The sequence below is a fragment of the Poecilia reticulata genome, linkage group LG20, assembly GCF_000633615.1.
Source record: "Poecilia reticulata strain Guanapo linkage group LG20, Guppy_female_1.0+MT, whole genome shotgun sequence".
Taxonomy (NCBI): Eukaryota; Metazoa; Chordata; class Actinopteri; order Cyprinodontiformes; family Poeciliidae; genus Poecilia; species Poecilia reticulata.
The window spans coordinates 5,448,871-5,456,325 of record NC_024350.1 but is presented as its reverse complement, the minus strand read 5'-3'; the positions used below and the strand labels follow the sequence as shown (position 1 = coordinate 5,456,325).

The following is a 7,455-nucleotide window of genomic DNA, read 5'->3' as shown; positions in this document are numbered from 1 at the left end:
AATAAAAGACAAGCTGTATCCAAAGAGAAGCAGAACGCTCTATGAACAGCTCGGAGGAGCAATTGATAGAGTTTGTTCTCCTTTGCAAAGTTTGTCATAAATTCATATACGTTGTCTGTGGTTCTTTTATGTAGGTTCTAGGAAAATACCTATCATGTTTACCCTAAATATTACGTTTGTTGAGAGGTTCTGATAATGATGGAGAGCAAAGCCCTTCGACAAATATGAAACAACTGCTGTAACAGAGAAATAAAGCATGCTTTTTGCTGTTTTTTTTTTAGAAATCTCAAACTGCCAGTGTTAGAAAGCAGATCACCTTCACCAAGTTTCTGCCACAGTAGAACGACAAGCAGAGAGAAAACACTCAACATTCTCTACCCGCATCCAGAATGGGCAGAATGTGGGATTAAGAGTAGGCATGAGGAGAAATGAGATCAACTAAATGTTTTCCTGAGCTTCATTTTTATAAACAATGCACATTTCAATTAGTGGTCAACCATGTGAGGGCGCTATGACAGGAAAGGTTACCAGAGCAAAACCGAACAGGTCTGACTCAGCGCCCCGCTGTATGCGCTGCATCCTCAGTGACTGGCTGTCTGCTGAAACTAACTTATGAGTCCAGTTAAGTTTTGGCCACAGTAAATGTCCTGCTGATAGTTTAGCCTTAATATTGCAATTTGTCTTGCCCGTCACTGTGAGGACCTGCGGAAGTGAGCGGTATGTAAAGAAGGCCCGGAGGAGCTTACATGCCTGGCAAGTGAAAGATGACAGGCAGCATGTCTCTTTCATTCAGGAGAGCAGTTCTGCTCGACTGGCTGCGCCCAGCAGCAGGCAGACACAGTGGCACTTCACCTAAATTAATGGCTGACCCAGTCACTACACAGCAGAGTGAAGAGTTATGGCCAGAGAGCAGTGGCAGGATAGGCAGCAAACATGGCTAACAATGGGGCAGCGGGATGTTTGATGAGGGGAATCAAAGCGGAGGCTAGGAGGTTAAGATGGATGGATTAGCTTTGTTATCAGGGAGGCCATGGAGGCGCAATGCTGGCTGTCCTCACTAGCTTATCTTCACATCCAAATGGCTAATCCAATCACTAACCTCCTCTGTCTCCCTTCTTTATATTCAGTGATGTTTCTAAATTTGTGACTGAGGTGTCAGTTTGGGTGATTTACTGCTCTGGACTACCAGATGTCTCCTTCAGGGGTGCCCACTTTATTTTGAGAGTTTATTTATTCATCAGTCTCCCTAACAAATTGTTTATAATGTGTTTTTTTTTTGTTTGGTTGGTTTTTTGTTTGTTTGTTTTACTTCTACAAACGATAAATGCTCAGTCAAATAAAACTAGATCTTTATTGTTTGCCCATTGGCTGTCAGTTTATTGACCAGACTTTTATTGCATATTTTGTCCTCTTTTATATTTGTTTATTGTTAGTATTATTTATAACAAGTGTCCTACAGGAATAGTTGGGATTTTTCAAAGAGGTAAATATCAGCAAAAACTCTCTTACCTGTGGTAGATAAATGTTATTTCACACTCATTTTGTAGGAGAACAAATCCTTAAATCAGTAGAGTGCTAACATCTGTCCTGTCTTCTGCTAATATTAGTCATTTCAAGCTGAACCTAAAATATTCATGTCCTTCTCAAAATCATGGAGGACTCCAACAGACAGAGACCTGGACAGAACCTGCCTGACTTTTAGAGGGGGCAGTATGATGTATTCTCCAGGCACACAGTGTCATTTATAACACAATCAAGTAACTGTGTTAACTTCAGTTGTTAAAAAAAAATGCTGTATTTATCAAAAATACTTGACATTGTATCATGGCTGTAGGCGACAGGTTGAAATTGGCCTCTGTCTCTTTAAGAACCTCCTACTCATTCTATCACTATTAAACACATCATTACAATGCTTAGGAGAGTTGTAGATCCATTGATGAGCTTAGCAGGTCCACCAGGCGTTTGCTATTTGTTGCTGTCGCTAGTCTGGAGGTGGAGGAGGGTTTGGGTGGGGTGCTGGATCAAGAGCTCAGCTGGAGACTGCAGCTCCAAGGCGGAGCTTTGTAGAAATAGGCGGAGCTTTGTGAGAGCAGGCAATTAAGCACCCCAGAATGGATTGAATGGATTGCAATCCTTTGAGCATGAAGGATTGCTCCTTCATGCATAAAAGAGCAAAGCAACAGACCAGGTGTTTCTTCTTTCTGACGAGGGAATAACATCATATCACAATGTAACGCTCAAAAATGGAAATGGAAAACATGATATAAATCCTTTGAAAAGTTAAGAGTTATAAACCAGTCAGAAATTTATTGCAACTCAAAAGAATCTCACTACTTTAAAATTGTTTGTGGAAACTTCTGGCTTTATTAGTTTTCTGAACATTTTAATATTATATTTTCTAATGTTTGTGTTTGTTTATTTAGTCATTCAGTGATATCAAGATAGCTTTCTCTGGGCTCTTCATGTTAATTGTTTTCATCACTACTTGAAAAACAATGTACACGTCATGTTATGATTAACCCAGCATGGAATAAATGGTTTTGAGGAAGTCTGTTATCTTTTTATGTTGGTTCTTGTAAACAAGAACCAACATAAAAAGATAACAGACTTAATTAATTAATCAACATGTATGCTTGAATAATGTGCCAGACTTAGCCAAAGAAATTATTTTTCATTTTTAATACTTGGTAGATTAATGTAATCCATCCATCCAACCATCCAGTGCTGTGTTTTAATCTGTAATCTCATGTTTTCGCTATCTAAACTCAGAAAAAGCATCATAAATAATAAAAATAAAGGTTTAAAAACATCAATCTGTGTATAATTAATATATAATTGTGTTTTACTTGGTTGCATCCCAATCATCTAGCTGAACCACGTCAATAATTAAAGGCGAGGGCTGGAATTTAGAACGAATTCTTACTGTTAAATATAAAGTGAATCACTTGTAGCCAGTTTAAAGTCTAGATTTAACCCATTACGTATCTGCTGCTTTAGTTTTGTTCTCTCTGATAGTGCTTCCTCGTTTTGTGAGTTTCTCAGATATCAGCACATATTAGTTCCATTTGATTAGCTCACAAAAGAATGTTTAACCCAGTTTTCATTGACATGAAAAGAACACGGTAGAACATTTAAATCTCAACTGAAAGGATAATTAATTTTGATGAACCAAGATCTTCATTTTAGATCAAGTTAGGTTAGTCATGCTTGCTTGAAATCAATATGACATGTAAATCAAAAATGAATTAGGTTTTCTTTTGTGCTCCATGAACAATGATTTCTAATTAATGGTGGAACAGACTTCAAGGTCTGAAGGAGTCCAGCACCCATCCAGGACTGCTTTACATAATGCATATAGTGCAGGCTGGATTTAAAACAATTTACTTGTGGGGTTAACCAGGCTAATGACATATTCATTTTCTGCAATGGCAAGCTACACACTGAATGCGAGTAATGAATTTTTCATTGTCTGCTGGCACCCACACACCACTTAGTGCGCTCAGCTCTGGGACAACAAAGGCAGGAAGAGGTAAGATTTAAATGATAATGGGATTGGCCCCCAACTTTGAAATTATGGGGCAAAACTTGAATTAATATTGCCCTGTGGTTAAAGCCTTTGTCAGGGCAGGAAGTTATTAACCTCTTTAAATGGCTGTAAACTGTGTAAACTGTAACTCAGATTGCCCCTGATGTACAAATGTGAATGTGGAATAAATGTGCACAGTAAAAAATGTTGGGTTATTTTCATAACCCAGTTTCTGGGTTGAAGCTGTTGGGTCATAGGTTGGGTTAGTTTGACCAAATATTGGGTCAAAATTCATAATGCAAGAGTTGGGTCAGAAATTTACCAGAGGTTTACAGCTTGAACACTTCTGTTGGGTCAGGGGTTGGGTCAGATTTAACCAATCGATTGGGTTAAAGACGAAACTTGGAAGAAGCCACGCCCCTCATCACAAGCTTCCATTTTCAATAAGACTGTGAACGTTGCATATAGGACTTCTCCTCCATAGACATCAATACGTACGCCTCATGGAGCGCTGAGTCGTACGTAAAAGCGTCCGCCATCTTCTATGTGGCAGCAGGGCGATCGGAGCTCCTTAAGTCCTGTGCTGTGTGGACTTGTTTCAACCATTTTACGAAACAAACTGGATTCATTAAGATTACCTTCCCCAGGTAAGGATGAAAGATCAGAATTTCTTTACTTTGCAGCCAGAAATTTGCTTCTAAACAACCGGTAAATATTTCCCATGTAGCTAAATTGGCCCGAAATAACCGCTGATGCATAGCAGCTAACGTTTCATACTGTTTTTTAATGAGAGAGCTGATGAAAAACCGCTGTTAGAGGAGAAGTTCATGAAAAACCAGTGGATTTAGTGAGGAAAGATCAGTCAGGATCAGAGCTAAAGCTGCTGTTCTTCAGTCTGTTTCCCAGCTCAGCTTCACCATATCAGTATTTAGCTATAAAGATGCTACGAGTCAGAGCCCAACATGCTGAAAATGTCTTTTTCTGAATGTGAAAGAAACATATACGAAACATATATCGTATGTATTTTCTATTACACTTTTGGATAATTTCTCTGTTATTCTTGGCTTTAGCCTGTGAACCAGGACGTCTCAGAAGTCATTGAGTTCTCCCAGTGTGACCAGCAGACTGAAGCCCTGCCTGTGACCAGTGTTCCCAGTATAATAAATAAATGTTTTTCTTTCACTTTTTGTGAATTTTTAAATATCTCAATCTGAAGTATTAGTGTATTAATATAGCTTATGTAATGAAATAAAAATTATTTACTCTGTTAGAAGTAAAAAGAAGATAAAGTTTCAACGATAATAGGATTTTATAAATAAATTGATTTTTTTTTTCAAACATGTTTGACATTTATTTTTATGGTTATTTAAAATGTTTATTACGGTAGCTTGCTCTGACAAAGAGCTTTGGTGTTGCTACAACACGGCTGTTGGGGGGGAAAAAGATGAAGGGGAAGGGCACAATTTGTCAAGTAAATTAAATTCAGCCGTTTAATATAACCTCAATCATATTTGTTCGTAACTTAACATGTTCAAATGTTTAAAAATCGATTTAGTTTTAAAAGGAATGATAGTTGACGGTTTGTCCCCTGATTTTCGCTGGGTGCAATATGCGCGCGCATCCTCAGCGGGCTTAGACGACAACACCAGCAGTAATAGCGGAGGAGAGCGAGCAGAGCTATTAATAAAGTGGGTATATTATGCTTTTTGAAAATAAAATAACTTTTGCAAAATTATTATAAATTAGTTGTGTCATTTATAATAACTATGCGCTCGGTTTATTAACATATAGCTTAATTACAAACATGCTCCGACGTGTTCGGACTTATCCGCTCCCCTGCAGCCGCTGGTTCGTCTCGCCCGCTTTGTCAGTTGACCGGGTCATCGGGTGCGGCTCGTTAAGGCTCGTTTAGCCGAGAGAGAACGACCGTCTCCCGGCACATTGCTTTCAAACTCCCGCTGGCTTTCGGCAACGAGTTAAAAGCAAAAATAAGACTATCTAATGTTTATGTTTGCTAATTTTATTATTATTGTTACTATTAATTACAAATACATTTATTTAAAGTTGGTGATGAAAGTTATTCACCACTAAATTTGTGTTTTTACTTCTAAATTAAATTATGTGTGCCATTTTATTTTATTAAGTGCTATATTTATTTTTAGAAACAAAATTACTCTGAACATTTGAAATTGCTGGCTATTTACAAGTTATGTGCAGCTATAAGATTGAATTCAGTCATTCTTAAAGTTTGATTTGTGATTTTGTCTTTTCTGATAGATTTTGTAATTTTATATCCAGGATCTTCAGGAGAATTAAGCGAAACCCAAACTCCTTGTTCTCAACGAACACCTGGCGAACAACATGAGTCTGCTCCCTCAAGGTATTGAAGCTCAGAAGAAATGTTCTCTAAAATGTTTTCATGCTTTCTAGTTACTGAAACATTTTAACACTAGCTTATGTTTGATACAGAAGAAGATGTAGTCCTGCTGCCAGTACTCCTCTCTGCTCCACCTTATTAATTCGGGAGAAGTTTCAGACCCATCAACCTGGAAGTTCACAAGGCTTCATTGATATCCAGCCTGTAAGTCAACATTCATCTCTGAATCATGCTCAGATTGTTTAAATAAGTGCATCACATTCAATAGTGAGGTTTTGTGTTAAACTACAATCAGTTCTGACAATCAGTCAAAAAAACTGACTGATTGTCAGTCAGTTTTACCTTTAAAAGTAAAGGCCTTTAAAGGTAAAAACAGGCCTTTACCCTTAAAGGCCTGTTTTTGTGTCTTCTCTCTCTTGTTCTCAATGAAGACTTTTTGTATGGCCAAGAAGAGGAATGAGCGGCCATTTTCTCAACAACATGGATTTTAAGGTATTGAAGCTCAAGAAATGTTTTCTAAACTGTTTTTAACATTTAACTTTTTAACACAAGCTTATTTTTGCCAGACAGACAAGATGATGTAGCCCTGGAGCTGCTGCCAGTACTCCGCCCTACTTACATATTTGGGAGAAGAGTTTCAGACCCATCAACCTGGACGTTCAGAAGGTTTCATTGATATCCAGCCTGTAAGTCAACCTTCATCTCTGAATCATGCTCAAAATTGTTTACTGTTTAAATAAGTGCATCACTAATGGCCTGTTTTTTCTGTCTTCTCTCTCCATGAGGTTGGGACAAACCTGGTGGCACACCTATAAAATGTGACAACATGTAACCCATATGTCCTCATGCAGGGAGACAGGCAAAAATGCTAAAGTTTCGTTAAAAATGCTCCTTGTTTAATGGCTGAAAGTTTTACTTGCAGTTTGCTTTAAAACATACTTTTTACATGGAATGTTTTCTAATATGTAGTAACAGATACTTCTGGAGTTATAGCCAAATGAGTTGAAGTGATTTAACTATACACTTTTGAAACAACTTATGTTTTGTAACTTTTGTAAATGAAATCTGCTGGCTCTATATATGTATCATGTGGAAATAAAAGAAGCTTTAAATTCAGATTGTTTTTAATCCTGTTTGTTTTTAATATAGTGAAATTTAAAATAAATCTTTTTTAAAATTTTAACCCAACTATAGTGGTACAATAACCCTTATGTTGGGTTATAAGTTTCAACACAATTTTGGGTCAATTTAACCAATTTAAACGAGTCAATTTAACCCAACTTTTGGTTAGTTGCCATGACCCAATGTGCTGGGTCAAACCATCAACCCAACCCAGTTCAGTTAAAACAACCCAGCGTTGGGTCGGTCCATATATGACTTAGCGCTGGGTTACGAATTGGGTTATTTTTAACCCAGCAGTTTTTACTGTGCACAGTAAAAAATGCTGGGTTGTTTTCATAACCCAATTTCTGGGTTGAAGCTGTTGGGTCAAAGGTTGGGTTAGTTTGACCAAATATTGGGTAAAAATTCATAATGCAAGAGTTGGGTCAGA

At 37.6% G+C, this 7,455-nt stretch overlaps 1 long non-coding RNA gene across 2 annotated transcripts; it reads left to right on the top strand.

The window, feature by feature from the left end:
- The first annotated feature begins 5,753 nt into the window (after positions 1-5,753).
- On the top strand, positions 5,754-6,999 carry LOC103482372 (uncharacterized). Of its 2 annotated transcripts, none has more exons than XR_001776035.1 (5): positions 5,754-5,906; positions 5,996-6,107; positions 6,335-6,395; positions 6,474-6,589; positions 6,689-6,999. It is a non-coding gene; the product is annotated as an uncharacterized LOC103482372 (long non-coding RNA). The 2 variants fall into 2 exon arrangements; XR_536447.2 differs by having other exon boundaries at positions 6,470-6,589.
- The last annotated feature ends 456 nt before the right edge of the window (positions 7,000-7,455 follow it).